Genomic DNA, 19,185 nt, shown 5'->3' with positions numbered 1-19,185 from the left:
CAAGCACCCACAGGCCATCCAGATGACTGTTTGAGGTGGGAAAAGAAAATGTGCCAAAAGAAACCCATCTGTGTGGATGCCTCACTTTGTTCCACCAACTGGGTCTGTTCCTGTGTCCAGAGATAATCTTCACATGGAGAAAAAGAAGAAGGGTGCCTTTCTGCCTCCAATTTTTTCACTACTCAATGATATACAAAAATGTTTGGGAAAGCACCATTCCTCATCTTCAAATTTTTCTTTTGTGTCAGAAATTCAGGTCTTAGCAAGCTGGTTCCCTTGAAAGCTTCTGGTGATAAAGAAGGAGCAGCTGTGTGAGCCACCAGCTGCAGCAACATTCAGGAGAAACCTGAGGGAAGGGAAATGAGTTCATTGAGGTCACCTGGAGTTCTGTGGGCCACTGAGGGGACTGATGAGCAACGGGCAGAAAGAAGCAGTGAAAGGTAAAGTTTCCAAGAGCAATAGGAAACAGTCATTGCACCGGATTTCACTGGTAAATTTGCTTTGCAAATACAAAAACTCCCAGAAGTGGATGGTGCTCACAGTGTTACACCCTAATAAAACCTCTCCCTCCTTGGCCAAGGACCCTAATTCTACTTGCAGTTCAGCTTCGTCTTACATGGCTTTTGGGGTTCCCACTGCCGCCATGGCTGATGGCTGCCCCTGCTTCAGAGCTTCCAGCAGCCCGCGCTCTGCTTACTCAGTTGGTGAAATAGGTCATTGCATGTGGTTGTCCTTTTGAAGTTCACCACTTGCTTCAACCACAGCCCTGAAAGAGCTGCCCACACGTGAACATGGACTGAACCCCAGGCAGATACTGCTGCTAAATAGCCGATGATAATCAGAGCTGTTAAAAAGCAGGGAGCATAGTAAAAGCATGAGTGCGAGCTTTCATGGTGAAAAGGAACAGTAAATTGAGCCTTAAGCACAACATGTCTCTCTTACACTTAATTTAACACTTGTTCTGACAGCTCCTGGTGATGCAGACCTTTTATCTGCTGGCTGCAGGCTCTCCCACAGCCATTACTCAGCCGGCCCTTGCCTACATGCCTTGTTTGAGCGGGAACCTCTCCAAGAGGCCCTAATAACATTCAGTCCCCATGGCCTCAGCCATTTCTGACTTCTCTAAGCATGATTGCATCAAGCAAAACCTGGGAAGAGCTGGTCCCAGTCTCTCGTTTTTTGGGAAGGGGAGAAGCACTGCTTCAGGCCTAAGCTCACTTGTGGCCAGGAAAACACCTGCAGGCTGTTGTTATCTGTCCTCCCCGTCCCGTGTCCCCTGTCCTTGCATTTGAGGACCTGCATGTTTTATTACATTAGCACCACTCGAGGAACTGCATTTGCAACTGTTGGATGGGGGGTGAGAACAAAGCTGCGAAGGCTTGCCGGTGCTGCTGTCCATTGGTCTGCAGGTAGGAAGTTTGGTTGGTGATGGAAATACTAGTGTTTCCTTCGTAAACTGGCTTCCCACCTGGCATTATGGTCCCCTGGCCTCTCCCTCTTGGCAGAAGAGCTCTGTCACTGAGAAAAGCCACCCCGCTGACCACCCTTGTGCCACCCTTGGCAGCATTGCTGTCTGATCCCACGGAGAACCAGTCTGAGTAAGTAGAATTTAGAAAAATATAAAATAAAATTAAGCAGAGCTTTAAAAGAACAAACAGAAAAGCTTTTTTTTTTTTTTTTTTTTTTTTGTCAGATCTGCTCCCTGCACTGTCTCATTAAAGGCTTCAGTGAGGATTATACTGGGGTGAGGCTGGCCCCACTTGCTCCTGTCCTTGCATCACCCCTGCCCTGGCCCTGCCTGGCTGCTGGCTGGGTGATACAACGCACTCGAGCAGGGGATGCTGGATGCAAAATAAACCAGATGAAATCTGGGTGGCAGGATGTTGTGAGCTGTTTGACCAGGCAAATGCTTGGGACAGCTCAAAGCGGAGAATGAGCAGCCAGAGAAAGGTGGGTGATGCTGAGCTCAGCTCCCCAAGACCTGCCAGAGAAGTTCCCTGGGATGTTTGGGGGATTTCTCATGTGCTGCAGGACAAACATTGCTGCCTGCAGCCCTGGGGGCAGAGATCTGAGAGCTTGTTTGCCCTTTTTTCCTGAAATACTGCAAGTTAGTGTTACAAAAGATACAACTTCTCACCAACTCCTTGCCTGCAAACCTCTGCGGGCTGAAATTGTTCATCTCAGCCTGACGTTTCTCTGGGGGGAAACAAATGCGACTGCAATGGTTTGGCTGCCATGCCCTGCCTCCTCCAGCCTTCGGTGTCCCCTCGTACAGGTAAAAGACCGCCAGCGAGGAGACCTCCCGCCGCACGGTGCAGCTCCCTCACTGCATCGCCCACACCAGCACTTGGTGTGCACTGTGAGGCACATGGCCGGGATGTGTAAGAGCCAGTGGGGCTAAGGCCCCTCTGAAAGGAGCAGACTGAAATTTGGTTGCCTGCAAAGCCAGCAAACGTCCCTGCTGGCCAAGGCTCTGGCCGCAGCAACCTGTGCCTTCCCCGGAGCCAGCAAGAGGCCAGAGGGTCCCAGAGGTGCCAACTCTGCACCATGCTGGGGACCAGGCAAAGCTCATGGTGTGTCAGGGAGATGAGGAGGCTTTAATGGAAAACTTGAGATGCACAAGGACCCGGAGGAAGAAAAAGACTCCAGAGGGCTGGTTGGAAGTGGTGTTCACAGGGCTGGCCAGCTGCCAGCAATGCTGCAACTACACAAAGCGTTCCAGGTTTAAGAGGTCAAGGAAAAACTGCCAAAAGATGGGGAGCGTAAGAGGAGGGATGGCCACCGACTGTGCAAAGTCCTGTCTGAGGCACATAGGAAGGTGACTTTAGGAGTGGAGGGAACTAAGGCAATGTTCTGCAGCCACCCAGCGCCGCTTGCTCCCCACCTTCACTCCAAGCAAACGCCTGGAGGCAGTTTTGGTTCTGGCTCGGCCACTTTGCTCCAAGCAGGAAATTAAGAAATGTGTTTATTTCTTCCTCAAGAGGAAAGTAAAACAAAAACAGAGCAAAAGCCTCCACTCAGGATTACAGGAATGAAAGATGGGCAACGGGAAACACTATTTCCAGTGCTGGGAAATGCAGTTGTCATGTCAACCAGCTGCTGTCGGCGGTCCCGCACAGCGTGATATATGGGATTGGGCTTGGCAGGGAAGGCGGCTGGCCTGTGCCAGCAAATCCTTTGGGAAGAGAAGAGAGCTTGAGAACGAGTTCATCCACACCCAAACGTGGGTGGCTTTGGACCGCATCAGCTACCAGTGTCCTCATCGCTACCTGGTGACACCGGCACTGGTGGAGTGCCACAGCCAGCGGCGTGCTGTGGGACAGGTGCTGTGACTGCCAGTTGCCACCGGCACCTCAAACCCACCCACACAGTTTGCCCTCAGAGGTCATTGTGAGATTTCAAGGGAAAAGCCTTCACGGTGACCCTCTCCTTTCACACACGACAAAGCCAGCATCCTGTTCAGCCCAGTCTGAGATAACGATCACGGAGAAAAAAAAAGGAAGCAAATGAGCTGAAACAGATGAATACCATGAAAGCCCGGGGTGTGGGTGCTTGCACGCGCTGGGAGTTTCCCTTCACCTGATGCAAATGAAGAAGTCATCGAGAAACCACCCTTCAACAGCATCTGCACCGGCTACAAGACCTGCTGGAGCTGCTACCTCATTGACCCCTGCCAGTGACTGGGGACAGAAAACCCCAGTGGGCAGCTTTGCTCAAAAATAATCATAAACGCATTGGCTGTGACACCTTTGTAACCCAGAGAATATATAGATGGGGATTCTCCTGCTACAGTTCCAGCAGCTCTACAGGATAATGTGCTGATTTCTGTATAACAGAGAAGCTGGGGTGCTGATTCCCTTCCTTTGAAGAAGCCAAAATTGCAATTTCTGTTGCAAAAGTAACCTTAAATCACAAAATCACAGATTGGTAGGGGTTGGAAGGGACGTCTGGAGATCATCTAGTCCAACCCCTCTGCTAGAGCAGAATCACCCACAGCAGGTTGCACAGGATGGTGTCCAGGCAGGTTTCGAATCTCTCCAGAGAAGGAGACTCCACAACGTCTCTGGGCAGCCTGTGCCAGCGCTCGGTCACCCTCAGTGAAGGGGTTTTTCCTCATATTGAGATGGAACTTCCTGTGCTCCAGTTTGTGCCCATTGCCCCTTGTCCTGTCACTGGGCACCACTTGAGAAGAGTCTGGTCCCTTCCTTTAGACACCCACCCTTTAGATATTTATAAGTGTTGATGAGATCCCCTCTCAGTCTTCTCCAGGCTAAACAGACCCAGCTCTCTCAGCCTTTCCTCATATGAGAGATGCTCAAATAGTGACACCCTTGCAACAGCCTTGCACGCTGTCCTAGAGGACACCTTACATGCTTGTTTTGGCAAACCAATGTTTTCAGACAGGTTAACCACCACCTTTCCCTTCAGTTTTGAATAGAATTCCTTAATAAAATAATGAGTTCGTCCCTATTTGGGGGGGGGGGCTAGTCAGATCGTTTGGGTGCTCATACGTCGGATGTGAAGGACTCTGATGCATCGAAAGCAAATACGCCAAGCAGAGTGGCTTAAGAGCAGAAATAGCAACCTAGTCCCTTTCTAATGGCTGGTGACAATATCTAATGCTGTGGTGATGATGTGCTTTTAAAATACAGAGGGCAATTATCATGTCCATCTCCCCACATAAAATACAGACAACTATTGTTGTGCCCTTCTGCTCACACCTATGTTTGTGAATTTTGCAACCCAGCTCTTCCCAGGAGGCAGGGGAAGGGCAAAGCCCACAGGAGTTGATTTACTTGGCTTCACTGGCGTGTATTTTTATCCTCTGCTGTACAGCTTGCATTTTGTTTTCATACTGTTGTAAGAATCGATGCAAATTAATTATGTTTAAAAGGGACAGCAATATTGTTCTCAGAGGTGCTAGATCTTGGCCCTCCCCCCAAACTCTAATTTCCACAGATTAAGTTGTTTAGAAAGCTGCGGATGTAATTAATAACAGACAAAGGGCATTTAAGCAAGAGTATTTAAGCAAAGAACAAAAGGGAAATTCTGTGGGAAATAAGCTTCACTTTTATTGTTGAAAAGGTGATTTAAACTATTCAACTTCATTGGTGATGTCATGGCTAAGATAACCAATAAATAACATAAAAAAGCCTGACAAACTCACTCTGCTATTGTCCATCTGCTCTGAGGAGCTTTTGTCGTCCCATGGCCACTGCCCTGGTGCAGCAGAAGAGCAGAGAAACTGCTTTTGGTCGGCAGCTCCCCTCCGGTGACCCAGCCTGTAGCTGCGGCCAGAGGAGTGGGGACCTGGCCAAGGGGACAGGCAGGGATGCTGAGGAGCAGCAGCTCAGCTCCTGGAGCAACTTGGTCACCCCTGCATTTGAGCAGGCAGGATTTTGTTCCCACACCTCCAGGTTTTGCGCCAGCCACCTCTGTGATGGTTGTACCAGCAGCTCCCAAGTCGTTTGAGTCAGCGCCCCTTTCCCACGGTGTTAGGAACAGAGGTGCGACACCTCATCCCACTCATGTGGACATCCCCACGTGTCCCCGGCCTCCTCCCAGTGTCAGGGAATGACAAACAGGGTGATGTGCACAGCTCTCTTGAAAGCTGTGGACAGGAAAGAGAAGGGAGGGAGCTTGTGGGACATGGCTTCAGCACTCATGGTGGTGCCTCCAGGATGCACCTGGTGCAGGATCATCATCGGGAGAGAAAAAAACAGGGCTTTTAGGAAGCTCTCAACCACCCATGGAGAAATCAAGGTGATGGTACTCCCTTCCCATAGGATCTCCTGAAGCAGAAATGGGTCCTGACATGGGGGCAGGCATGGCTGATGCTGCGAGGCATGGGGCAAGGGAAGGAGTCCCTTCAGGCACAGCGAAACCCCCACATCCAAGCCATAGCTTGGTCCTGACCTCCACATCTTCACCAGCCTGGGCCTGGGACCGCAGCTACAGCAGCACAATGCTCCCCGTTCCCAAATCAGCTGGCACTGCTGAAGGCCTCTCCTGAACATCTCTTGCTGATTGAATTTGCTTTTGCTGAAGTACTGACAGGCCCCAGCAACCCTTGTGGGGCTGGGAGGTGACAGGAGCTGTGAACTGTTGCCGAAAAGATGGGGTTTCTGTTGCCAGTAAGTGAGTATCGTTGGGCAAGTTGATCCGAGAAGAGGGAAAACGGGAAAATCAGCAGGAGAAAAGATCAATGTGTTTTCCTGCCAGCATGAGCAGGTCCTGCTAAAACCGCAGCCCTGAGCTCCTGTCAAGAAGAGCTGAATCAGCACTTTTGGGAGAGAAAATGAGAGAGGGAGTGGGAAAGCAGGCGGGATGAACAGGAAAAGCAGGAAAGCAGCAATTCTTGCCACTGGTCCCCGCAGAACCTCCTCCAAAGGGCTTCATAGGCTCTCACCCGCCCACCCTTGTATGCACACTCACAATGAAAAGTGATATGTTGTACAAAAACGTGACTTATTTTCCTTCTTTCCCATCACTAACTCTTGGCACGGTGCCTCCCTCACCGGCAGCTCTTTTGCATGCAAGGTGTCCAAAACCCACTAAAACGGAGCCGGCCTTTTCTCCTAAGAGCATCCCTCTTGCTGTTTGCAGGGCTGGTGGCACCCTGAGGGGATGAAGCTGCTGATTGCCTGGGAGATGAATATTTCAGCACAAAGCAGAATTAGTGGGAGGGTGGGTTGGGATGGAGGCAGGAGGAAGCAAAGCTGTATGGGTGTGAAATGCCAGGAGCACCGAATGATGGATAGGAGGGGTGAAGAAGGGATTGTATTATTAAGAACAGCTAAAAGGGAGGGGGCACCTGTCCTTTAACTTCAGAGCACGGAAGAAGGAGCCCACCCGTTTGCACCTGTAACCCGTCTGCGCTTGCCAAGGCCACTGATCGACGTGCACGTCCACAGTGTCAGATTCCACCATTGAAAATAACTGGTGGTGACAATACCGACGGCGTGCGCCTCAGGCCGGCTGTCACCTCCGGAAGGCCAGCGAACTCACCCAGGGCACTGAGGGAGCAGCCAGCCAGGGAGAATTACCGCAGGCGAGGGGCAGGAGGCTGTCGAGTGCAGAGGAGCGGGGAATTTGTGGCAACCGACCAGGCACGAGGCGAGCGGAAAGTCTGCCGGGAGCAGGGGCAGGAATGAAAGGATGTTCACGCAGGATCCTTCCTCATCACGGATTCCTAATGGCTCCTGGGATCCACCTACACCTGCTCCTCCACAAACATCACTGGAGTTGTGTAGGCACAACGGGGGGGACATCCCATCGCCTGGCAGTGGGCTGTCAGCATGTCATGGAGAGTGGCAGGGGAAACCTTGGGCAGATGATGCCCCCATACCCATACAGCAGATTTTCTGTCTCAGCCACGTTTGCCTCAGCACGAGCGCACAGGGGCGTTGCGTTCCCAGATGCGCAGAAGATTGGACAAGTTGGGCTGGTTTTGGCCTGTGAAGTGTTACATGGCGTCGGGCTCGTTCTCTTTAGGTTTCGCCACATCACATTGCTGCAGTTCTCAAGCTCAGCAGAGCCAGCAACGCTGGGGGTCCCTCCAAGCACAAAGGGACGGCTGCCTTAATAGTCTTCATGAGCAATGGCCTTTGTTGGAAACTTCAAAGCCCCTGTTGGTCCCAAACGACTCAAATATACTGCTTTTCGGGGCAGATCGCAAAGCCGCTGTAGGAGGAAGGGCTGCTGATCAACCAGGTGCAGGGGAAGGAAAAGTACAGAGGGCTTTTGCCAAAGGGTTTATTCTTTTGCCGGTTGTATTTTAGCAGCAGATACTTTGCAATACCCTTAGGTGGGTGTCCGGGCGTGTGAAAGTCCCTCGGGCTACACGTTGTGCAAAGGGAGCGAGTGACGATGCTGATGGCAGTGCCAGCCTCCGCAGGGCCTCCGGGGTGAGAGGCAGGAGCCGGCAGGCGATGGCAGCAGCACGTGTGGGGGTACGAGCAAGGGGCAGAAACAGCAGCAGGTTTTCACACGGATTAGCCACCAGCTCACGCTACAGGTGACCGGCAACACCACCTACCTCTTCTACCCAGCTCTGCTCTGCCAGGAGGTTCCCGCCTGCAGCACAGCTGGGATGAAATGCAAGGCTGCCGGCTCAGCCCGGCACCATCCCTGCCTGTGCGGGACAGGGTGTCGCTGCTGATTTTTTGTTGGTGGCATTACAAATCAGTCTCCAGAAAGGCTGCTTTGTTTGCCTATGTTATTTTTCCCACATATTTGCATGTTTCCAGGGAGATGATGTGGGGTTATTTTTTCATTTTGGGGCTGTTTGGTCTTTTTTTTTTTTTTTTAAATGCTTATGCAAAGAAAGTATGGGTTATGAAAAGAAAGGGCCTAGAAAAGACAGACGTATCACCTCCTCCTGGCAGCGGGAGAGTCCCTGGCTCACACTGCCACGGGGCTGCAGCCCCTCACAGACACATCCGCCTGCAAAAGCTGACAGGAATTAAAGAATAACATGGTTTTACCTGGATGGGACACACGGACTTCTGTACTCCTGCAATTACACACTCAGGAAATTAATTTTGATGAACTGCTCCCAAATACCTTCCTGTGCAAGCAAAACCTGAAGAGATTTCTTTCCTCTACTATCCCTGGGGAATCTCAAAGAGGCTCTGAAGGTGCTTTACAAAACCACCACGAGGCACAGGGACCTTCACGTAAGGGAGAACTGGATTCCTCACCCTTCCCAGCCAGGAACACCGGGGACTGCTCCATCCGGACGTGCTTCGGCTTGCAGGGATGTAGCGACAGCTTCTCCCGCTCTGCCTGTGCCAGCTCCCTCCACCCCGTAGTGCCAGGCCGGCACGCTGGCACCCACCCTCAGGCTTCGATCCGCTTTAATGAACAACCGGTCTACACAAGAATTAAACTTGTGAATGCTTGGAGAAGTGGTCTAGGTTGGGAAGGGGGCTGGAAATCATATGTATGTGACTGGCCAGGGAAATTATAAGAGTAATCTTATATTTAAAAATTATTTAAACTACCCATCATGAATTTTGTATCAGTGATCCACTGATATGAGATGGATGGCTGCTGTCTGTTTTCAACCCAGAGACCTGCCTGAGAATTGAGCCAGAACAAGAGGTGCTTGCTGTGAAAAATCAACACCGATCCCACAACTCTTCTCAATCAGCATCACAAATTGGAGGCATCCGGTATTTTTCACCAAACATCCCAAATTGCACAAGACCAGCTCTCAGGAGAGTCCCAAGCTCTTCTGTGTGTTCCAGAAGCAGCCACAGATTTATTTTCCTTTTGTTTTCTGATGCACGTATGTAGTTTTAGAAGTCGACCACTGACCCTGTGCTAAGAGTTTTCAGATGCTTCTGGCTGTAGCCCTTGGGGGAAAGGCTTGCCCAACAGCGGTGGAAGAGGACAGGAGAGGCGACAGTCTCCCACCTTTCAGGACAGGGCTCAATGCCCGTCTGCAGGCAAACCGCCCCGCTCTACCACAGACTCCCCGAGTCGCCTGCCCCAGCTTAGTAGCAAGCCTGAGAGGAAGGGAAAATGGATTCAATAAATCAGATGTGAAACATCAGTAGTGAGCGCAGGGAGGGGACAGATGAAAACTGTTCATCAGCTGCTCATGCGAGAGCCGGAGGCAGCCTGAACTCGTTCGCTGGCTGCACGAGGTGGGGTCTTTCGTTTCCTATCCTGGACCATATGCTCTCGCCTCGGGCAAAGCAGCAGGGGACACTCCGCTGCTGGGCACTCCTGGCCAGAGTCACGCCTTGACCCATCCCACTTGGCTTATGAAAGACCCATCTGCAGTGCTGCAACTCCCTTGAGTGCTGTGATAGTCCAGATAAGGACGACCACAAGAAAAATGCGTAAGTATTTTTAGCTATCATCCTTTTTTTTTTTTTTTTTTCTGGGTCCACTATGAAAAAGGACAAGTACTAATTGTCTCCTGAGGAGAATTAGTTCCACCAGTTGACTCCCTCTCACCCCAACCTCGCATCCAAAGCCTGAAAAGCAGAGAGAAAGATTACGCCTCTATTTTGTACAAATAACTCCAACCATTGAGAAGGAAACTATTTTTCCACTATGCGTCTCTTGTCTCCTTTACTGCCTAGTGCCAATCCTAGCAAAGTGACACATGGGAAACAAATCCAGGAGCTTCACATTTCCCTTCTATTGGAAAGAGCTTAAAGCTTAAGGTTTCCACCTATTACCATGACAAAAAAGGGGTTGTACAGTGCGGGTAGAAAGAGGAAAGGATGCCCTTTCTGCCTTTGCCATTTGCATCTTTTTAAATGATCAACACTGGAGAGCAGAACTACAAAATAATGGCTCCATAGAGACTGTCCTCATTCCTGCCAGATCTTTTTCTCAGTAAAAGAGCAAGTAAGAAGATCTCTGATGTCTTCTGCATAACCAGCACGCCAGACTCACCTTTGCAGGGATTCCTCTACTGAAAACAGTTGTGAGTGAGTTCAAACCATACTTGCATTTTATAGCTATATTCCATAGTAGTGATCACTGCAATGATGGAGAGAAAATACAAACTCACCATAAGAGGCAGCATCACACAATGGACCATCAGTAGGAGACCAGGAGGAAGGCAGCTTTCGTAGTCCCTGCAGTTTTTGTTTTTCTCTTACCAGACTCCTTGCAAGACAGGGCAGGAATAAATTGTTACCAGTTTTAACGGTGCTGGTACAGCATTGACTCCTGTACAAAAGCAGCTGATTGCATCAAACAACTCAGCCTGGCTCATCAAAGCAGCCGTCATAGGGGGAATTCCTGGGCTTACAACATCTCTGGGCAGAGTTGCTGAGGTTCAAGAGGTCTCCTAAAGGTCACCCACAAGCTGAGAGGGCTCAGTGCACTCCCCCAACCATGAGTTGCATCATGGCCAAGAGAATAAAGATGTTACAGTGCCATCCTGAGTTATTCAAAGCCTCTCCCAGTGGTAAAGCTGGGCTTTCCTAAGCACCTCTGCCCGTGGTTAGAAAAACCAGGAACTGCGTTGGGTTCCCACCTCTTGACTACGTGCTTGGTGGGCAAGGGGATTTTCTGCAGCTGCGTCTACATTGGAGCAAAGCATTGCAAGTGAGCATCAAGCCGTATTTCCTGCTCTGTCTTATCAATAGCACCACCAGGGTAGACAGGGTTACAAGAATGTACTTGCTTTGTAAGCTGTCAGAGATGGACTTCGTTTGCTCTATCCTGCCCTGAACTTGATTTGGCCACGCCTAAGCAAGCCGATGGTATTCTGTCAGCAGTGATTGCTCCAAAAGTCAGCACTGAACCAGCTTACTTTTCAAGCTTAAAAGCAGGTCACATTCACATGGCATTTGCAATGGCCCCAACGTACTGAACAAGGAAATTGTAAAGTCCTCTCCCCTCGGGGAGCACAGTCAGACGTTATCTCCATTTTACCGATCATGAGCAGAAAAAAAGGACCACATTTTGCTGTGAAATCAAGCACGCTTCCTTTTCTTCACAGCATGAGACACCTGGGAAAGGTTTACGACACCGTCTGAACGTCTAAGATGGCTGGAGGATCACAGAGCCCATGCTATTGAGCTCGGTAGCCCACAGACCTTCTTGAGGAGCTACTCGAGGTCTCTTCATGTGGACAAAACCGCACTGTCTGTATGCCCTGTGCTCAGTTTTGTATCACACGGTAGAGCCAGTTGGATGTTGGGCAATGCGTGCACCACTAACCACATGGCACAGGTTGCACACAGACGCTGGTCATTTAATGGATCCCATCACCCTCCCACGACAGGCCACAGCTTCACTTCTGGTTATGTACTGGCCAAGGGGCTCAGGAGTCCCTCCACCAAGAGGGCTGCAGCGAGGAAACAGAAGAGAGCAATTCCTCCAGCCTGTGCCTGAGAGATGCCTGGGAAGGAGAGGGACCAGGATGAAGCCCCAAGCAGAAGAAGTTGCTCTAGTGGGCCACAGGCAGCCCTTTGGGCATGGCTGGTGCCTCCGCTCTTGAGGGCAGCTCACCGAGCATGGTCTGGGGAGGCTCTGCTGTGCACCCTTGCCAAGGGCGGTCTTTCTGTGTGGCATCAAAAAGCTGAGCTTCACACTTAGGTGTCCTGTCATACATCACATTAGCTGCTCAAGCAGCTGGGAAGGGACAGTCAAGATTCATTAATGCGGTTTTAACGTTAATTATGTTTGTAGAGCAGTGCCGCAAAGAAGCCTTTTGAGAAGCACGTCTGTCCTTGGCTGATGTGCCCCAGCAGGGTGAAGCTACATTGTTTTTCCCTTCCTTTACCTACCAGAACCGCACATCTCTTTCCACCAACAGAAAATGACAGAGCGTTAAGATCTGTCAGGACAGAATAAAGGAGTTCAAGGTCATTGTGCTATCCTCTTAACCAACGATTTTGACTTTTCCCCTCTGTTTTTTCCAGTGTATACAATACTGGATAACTGCCCTGTGGCAACTAGCCTAAATCCCTCTAGCTTCTGGAAAGCAACTGGAGAGGTGGCTGCCTGGGACAGATGTGGTTGTAAAGAGTCAAGTTTTCATAACACAATGCTTTGAAGTCTTCATTTGTTACCTCAAATGAAGGAAGTCCACAACTACAACCACCCTACTACAAACCGCACAGGCTTTTACAACTGAAAAAGCACGTTTCCACAGCTATCAGGCCACATTCTTTCATTCACCTCTGACTTTCTAATGCAAGTAGAAAGCAAACTCCTCAAGAAAAAAAAAAGAGTATATTTAGGCAGGATGAGAGCTGTGGTGAAGTCGTAGATGGGCAGAGGAAGGATGGCTCAGGCTCAGTTCATCAGAAGGGACTCAACTGTACAAACCAGAAAGCAGAGACTGAAACCATGGCTGTTGGTGGCACTGTGAAAATATTTGGTGATATCTTTAAGGCAAGTGCTAGTAAGAAACCTCCGCAAAAAGCAAACAATCACATGTAGCAACAACATCTACTTTTGCCAGCCCAAGTAATTCACTCTGCCTTGCAAAATCATGCCAAATTTGTGAAATAAAGATTACACTGAAATGGCCTCGCAGGTTTTGGTGGTGGTGGCAGCAATAGAAAAATATCATCCCACCACATCCCTGGTGTCCTGAATTCAGACATAATCTTTTGACATAATCACTTTACCAACACTTCCTTCTTGTAACTTAATTCTCCATTCCATGTAACTCTGTGGATTTCACTCTCACCTCTGAAATGTCTTACACTGAAACACACCACTTGGCAGCTACTTTTTCTTCCCACCAAACTGTCCCTCACTTGATTCAACGTATATTTACTCAACTAGAGCATTATTTTTTTCCCCAGCAGCATTCAATGCAATAGGCAGCACGTTCAATTCATTAACATTCTGATACGGCATCAAACAAAAATTTTACTTGTATAAAAACAAAGGCCTTAAGTTCATCTAGGGTTTTAACTCATTATAATGCTATAACAACACCGAGGAAAAAAATCCACCCCAATTTGTACGAGCAACATACGACGCAGACAACACAGTGCAAAAGCGAGCGTCCTCGCCCCGCAAGGGCACGCAGATTTTCTACGCAGAACGACATTGACCCTATCCTTATTTCCAGCTCCTGGCGTGCTCTTCCTCCGGGCTAAGGTTTAAAAAAATCTTCAGGTTGCGATTTGATATTTTTATTTATGTATTTATTTATTTTTGGGGGCTCACGCAAAAGCCGCTTCTCTGCTTCGGTTCCTGCCCCGCCTGGTCCCGGGCAGCGAGAGCGGAGCGGGGCTGCCACCTGCCGGTATCCGGCCTCCTGCCTCCGCCGGGAGCGCACCAAAAAAACCCACCGAAAATACAGAAAAAGAAAAAAAAAAAAAAAAATAGAAAAATACCCAAATTACAAATAATACAGGCACTGCACTCCGGCTCCCCGGATCGAGCCCCCTCTAACTCGGCAAGAATAAACCAGACTCCTCAAGGAGGAGAGGCGCGCAATCGGGTTGCTGAGCTTAAGGGTGCTGAGCTTCACAAATTAATAGCGCTTTAGGCTCGGCTATGAAAGCTCGTGGCACGCTACAGGAGCGGTTAACGCCTTGCAGATGGGAGCTACAAGGTCTCCAGAGTCAGTTTTCCTTTTTAAAAGGTCAGTCGAACATGCACCTTCTCAAAGGTGAGGCCAACGTGCCACTCCGTTACAAAGACTTCCACGAATATTTCTCTTTCAGCTTTATCTGAAGCTTATACATATTTGCTCCAGAGAAGCAATGAGGAAATAAGAATGATTACTTTCTCCTTTTCTTTGTCCTCTCCCCTGCTTATGCGGAAAGGAGAAAATTTTCCCACTTGATCCTCTAACACTAAATACAATATTTCAGTTTTATTGGAACATTCTGTTTTATTCTCGATAAATACTTTAACGGTTTTGAAAGCAGCAGATTAAATCTCCAAGTTGTATCTTTTGAAATGATATAGAAAGAGGAAAAATGCAACAGGGAGATTAAAGGCTGTCTTCTCTTGTGGAAAAAAATTATAAAAACCTCATACATTGCCTGCTGTAATTAATCTGGTGAATCTCAAAACTATAAAACTGTGGCATCAAAGTATTTTTTGATTCACGGCCACAAGGCAAGCCTAGGAGAAATAATTCAGAAGAAAGGAAGACATTTATTTTGTATGCAACGGGTGACTCCGAGGCTTAGGACTGCACGGACGTGCACAAGGAAAGATGATGAGAAAAATCCATCAAATTAGTTTTCTCACATCAGCATTCACGAAAGGCAGCGCTTCGTAAAACCTTCACATCAGCAAGTCACCACAGCTCCTCAGGGGCTTTAAAAGAACGACAAACTTCCTAAGAACAACAAGATGGGAGATTTTTTTGTTCAAAACAACAACTCTAGGCCTCTCCATGTTCCATCACTCAGCTGAGATAACAGGACATTAAGCAGGCCCCCATCACATCTCTAATCCACCCAGACATGCCGAAATCTTCTGTCCATCACAGACTAAAATCAGAAAAACCAAGCCAAGAATTGTAAAGCAACAATTTTCATTAAGGAAGCCACAGCAAAGCCTGCCAAAGCCTGGTTGGCATTTGTCTTTAATTCCAAATAAATCCTATCGGGGAAGAAAACCCCACCAAACCACATCCTCCGTATCTGGATGTAAGCATACAGAAGAGATTAGCCATTACTAAGAATAAGACCAACACGCACTATGACGACAGCTGGATAACCAGCGCTGATGATCACAATGCTCTCAGTGTGAGCTGAGCACTGGGTGAAGTCAGAAAAATGTGTTTTCCTATGGATAAACTGGGGCTGATCCCACCGCTCCGAGTCTGGCGGGGTTTGATCCCAGGCCCCTTCTGCATGGATGCCCCCGAGCCCAGCGTACGTGTGTCCAGCTGGCGTTTGGCATTAGAGATAAAGCTACAAATACAACATCGTGAAGAGGATTTCCCTGTTGTTAAAATCTGCTCCTCTGAGGTGCTGTTCCCAACGTGACCAGTAACCACGTGCCTTTTAAGTCCTTTCTGACTCAGTTACAACCTAGCGTATTGGCGTGGTTGGGGAACCTCCTCAATGCCTTAATGCAATTTGGGTGGCCAAAATCCAAGCGAAAATCCCGGCGATTTGGACGCACCTATCGCTTCCTTCAGCTGCTTTGAAAAATCACAGCAAACGACACTACAAATTAAAAGCACTAAGTAATGGGGTATTCTGCAAGAAAAAAATCCTGATCCACACCATTCCAGCTCCAAAAGACTATACATTATTCAATTTTTCAGCCAGTGATTGTAAAAATGAAGACTCTCACTGCTGATATGGCTGAGGGGATGACGTGAACTGCGTAGTTCATTACTGCTGCGATAGCACCCCCATGAGCCAGGCCCACCGCGCAAGTGCCACGTCAGGATCTGTTAAACATGCGGGAGATGTACATCTGGGAACCTCTCATGGAGAGTTTTTGCCTTCACTATCGCTTGTACATCTCCATCGCTGCTAGTTACGGGGGCAGACTTGTCTCACCGAGTCTTCTGATCCGAACCGCAACAAATTACAACTCATCCCTCTCCTCCAGCCTCAGTGAATGCACTGGTACCTCCCCGACTGCAGAGGACGCAGAAATAAATCTACCTTTGCGCAAGCTTCTGCTCCTTACCTTAAAGTGGCTGTGCTGTCCTCCCAGCTGTTTTGACGGATTTAGTACATTGCTGCGAATGGCAGAGAAAACTGTTGTTAGCCAAATAAAAAGGTCGATATAGCTCTTTTAAATGACTATTTTCCAGAAGGTTTTGGAGTCTATTTCTTTCAAACACAAACCAAAGGAAGAATAGAGAAGTGAAACTAATTCTGTACTAGGCAACTTCTTGCATGGTGTAGCACCAGTTCAAAACGAGCTCTTTCGCCGTTTATCAAATCCTAAAACTAGCCTTACTATTTTATCTAGTGCTATCAAATCCTGTAAGCTATAAATATTAAGTAAATTACATCCTGACATTACACGCTAGTGAAGTTATACACTGGGTCTGCATGAGCAGCCTCGCGCAGACCACGTGATCGCGCGCAGCTTTATTTGTGCAAGAGATGGACCTGACCCCTCTCCGTACCATGAAAACTTGCTTTGATGAGGTCTCTGAGGGCTACGCCGTCGGAGCATGCCCTAAAAGCGAGAGGCTTCTGCTGCAAGAGACAGCAACTGCAAGAAGCAGAGAGAAGTCTGTTATGCAAAGAGCATCTTCTCCCCTCTGTGTGAAGCTGCCTTTACAGACACAGATTCAGCATTTTAGATTAGGTGATTAAGCAATTATAAGAAAACAACTGGGTTAGATAACCTGCCTCCCCATTTAATATTTAATACTGTACTTTACATCATATTGATTTAAGAAAAAGAAAAGAAAAAAAAAAAGACATAAAACCCAACCAGAGGCATAAACACTGCTGGTCCCCTCAAGAGGTCCTGCTCTCCCACGGCTCTGTACTCCCCCACGCATCAGTTGAGAAATGTTTTTCACAGGTGATGGAAAAATAATTCCATCGATGGCAATAATCATGTTTTTCCATGATTCCCTGTGCAGGAATATCCCCGTCTTGAAGGTTCACCCATTTTTATCTGAATGGCCTGTGTTTGCCTGCCTTTGCTACAAAAGGCCAGCAAGGAGCAGGGCCAGCACTCCCCTTTTCCTTCCTAAGCAGATGAGTAATAAGATGCGTAATGGAAGGATTAATCTGTATGAGAAGCTTTGCTGTGCAGCACGCTCTATTCCTCTCGGACAGACTGGAGGTAAATCTTGGTTTTGCTCCCACACAGAGTATGTGCCAGCTTTCAGGTTTTAAGAATTTCCTTTGGTGCAGCCAGCAAAAGCAAACCGTACGATGGAGCGACTCTCTTCCAGCTAAGTACAACCAGCTCTGCAACAGCTACTGCTATTTAGCAGCATTCAGCAATTCAACAATGTTATTTAAGAGCATATGTCGTACCCTATCAGCTCTCAACCTCTAACCTGAAACTTAGTGAATAACATTAAAAGAAGTTCAAATGTGTTAAATAGTGTCCTACTATTATTTATACAGGCAAACAATCTATATATAATTATGAGACACACGGTCTAGAATATAAATAAGAGCAGAATTCATTCCAAACATGACAGATACCCAAGGAGCCACTTGCTTCACAATCTCTAAAGTGCCTTAGAGGTCTCCTATCTTCAGTCAAAGTGCAGGGCAGGTAAGAGAGAGAACAGGACAGGATTAAATTTAAATCTCCTAAATTGAGCCAAAGACAGAAATGATAATTCCACGATAGAACTTGGCAGAGATCCTCTCTGCTGCTGTCTTTCATCATCATCTCTCCCTTCTTTCTTCCCTCAAAAATAGTATTAAAAAAAAAAAAAAGAGGAGGAAGGAGGTCTGGTTTTCACTTCAAGATGAAAACAATTTTCTCTGTTAGGTTCTCTAGAAGTGAATCGCCACAATTTTTTGGCTGGAACATGCAGTTACGTACTGACCACACAGCAGAAATGCAGCGCACTGGCAACTGCAATCCCGGAGTCAAGCTTTTCATCACAGGTACTTGTGCGTAGAGCTGCTTGTGCCGTACACTTCACGCTCTGTCTCCACATCTATCTCCAGCTTCAAATGCCAAACCCACGTTGAAGAGGAGTCACTTTTGTCTAAAAGAACATGTGTATGATTTGTGCTGTTGATTATGAAAATGCATCATTAGTTCTACAACTATTTTTTTTCTTTTTTTCAGTGAAATGATCTTACCACAGAGCCAGATTAGCTGAATCGTGTCTTTACACCACCTCCTGAAGCGATACATTTGCTCATGAGGGGGACATCAGGAAATAATAATAAACATATACATATTTTAGAAGAGTAAAATTACTGTATTTTGGGTTTATTTCTGCACAGTATTTATCTACCATGGGTGACTTACAACTTTAGCACCAAGATTAGAAATACTTTCATAATTTGCTTTGATAAATTATGCTTTTTTTAATCTCAAAGATACTCACATATGCCTTTAAAGCCTGAAATAATTTTAGCAATTCTAACAGAAATGCCATCATCTGTTCCAAGAAAACTTAGGCAGAGGTACCACCTGTAAGACATACCTTTCCCTGCTGATTGAACAAACAACTGAAATCCTTCAACCATCTCTAGTTTGGCTCAGTCACATGAGGTTAAGTGTCTTTCAGTGAATTCAGTCTGTCTAAATCAATACTGCAGAATGCAGGAGAGAAAAAAAAAAGAAACCATAGGTCTGTCACTAAAAGGAGACTAGAGATGCTCCCATCTTCAATCCCTTTTGTTTTCATCCCTTTATGAAACTGTTTCATTATAACAACTGGTGAGCAGAAAGTTTTGTGCAAAATGTTCAGTTTACCAGTAACAAACACAGAGCCAAGGCCAGCGCTCCTCTCCATGTGGTTGTTCAGTATTCGGCTTTTTTGCAGAAATAAGATACTTATTCCTTTGAAACCACTGGCTGGTAGGCAAGTATTTTTCAGCTAGATAGCAAGTAAGCATTTATTTTCTTCTTACAGGTAAAGCAACCAGAAAAATCTTTCTGTATTTACAGGAAATCTGTGTCCTTCATGACACAGATCAGAAAAATCTAAGACATGCTAAACTAAAGCTTCTAGCAGCCACACAGATTTCAGCCAAAGTGGCATGAGAACCACTTTGTGTTTGCATAAAGCAAACAGCCGCTCAGCTTCCCGCCATCATTCTGTCA

At 47.6% G+C, this 19,185-nt stretch overlaps 1 protein-coding gene and 1 long non-coding RNA gene across 2 annotated transcripts in view; both read right to left on the bottom strand.

The window, feature by feature from the left end:
* The window catches only part of MRTFA (myocardin related transcription factor A), a 121,131-nt gene extending 110,497 nt beyond the window's left edge, over positions 1-10,634 (bottom strand). Inside the window, exon 1 of the mRNA XM_075751783.1 lies at positions 10,535-10,634. The gene's annotated coding sequence lies outside the window, so the exon portion shown is untranslated. The remainder of the gene's footprint in view (positions 1-10,534) is intronic.
* A 3,910-nt stretch (positions 10,635-14,544) lies between these two features.
* Positions 14,545-16,726, bottom strand: LOC142600058 (uncharacterized). Its single transcript, XR_012833522.1, has 3 exons — positions 16,553-16,726; positions 16,105-16,156; positions 14,545-14,791 (listed from the first exon to the last, which is right to left on the bottom strand). It is a non-coding gene; the product is annotated as an uncharacterized LOC142600058 (long non-coding RNA).
* Between the last annotated feature and the right edge of the window lie 2,459 nt (positions 16,727-19,185).

The sequence above is a fragment of the Balearica regulorum genome, chromosome 1, assembly GCF_011004875.1.
Source record: "Balearica regulorum gibbericeps isolate bBalReg1 chromosome 1, bBalReg1.pri, whole genome shotgun sequence".
NCBI classification, from domain to species: Eukaryota; Metazoa; Chordata; class Aves; order Gruiformes; family Gruidae; genus Balearica; species Balearica regulorum.
This window is presented reverse-complemented; position numbering and strand designations above follow the sequence as displayed.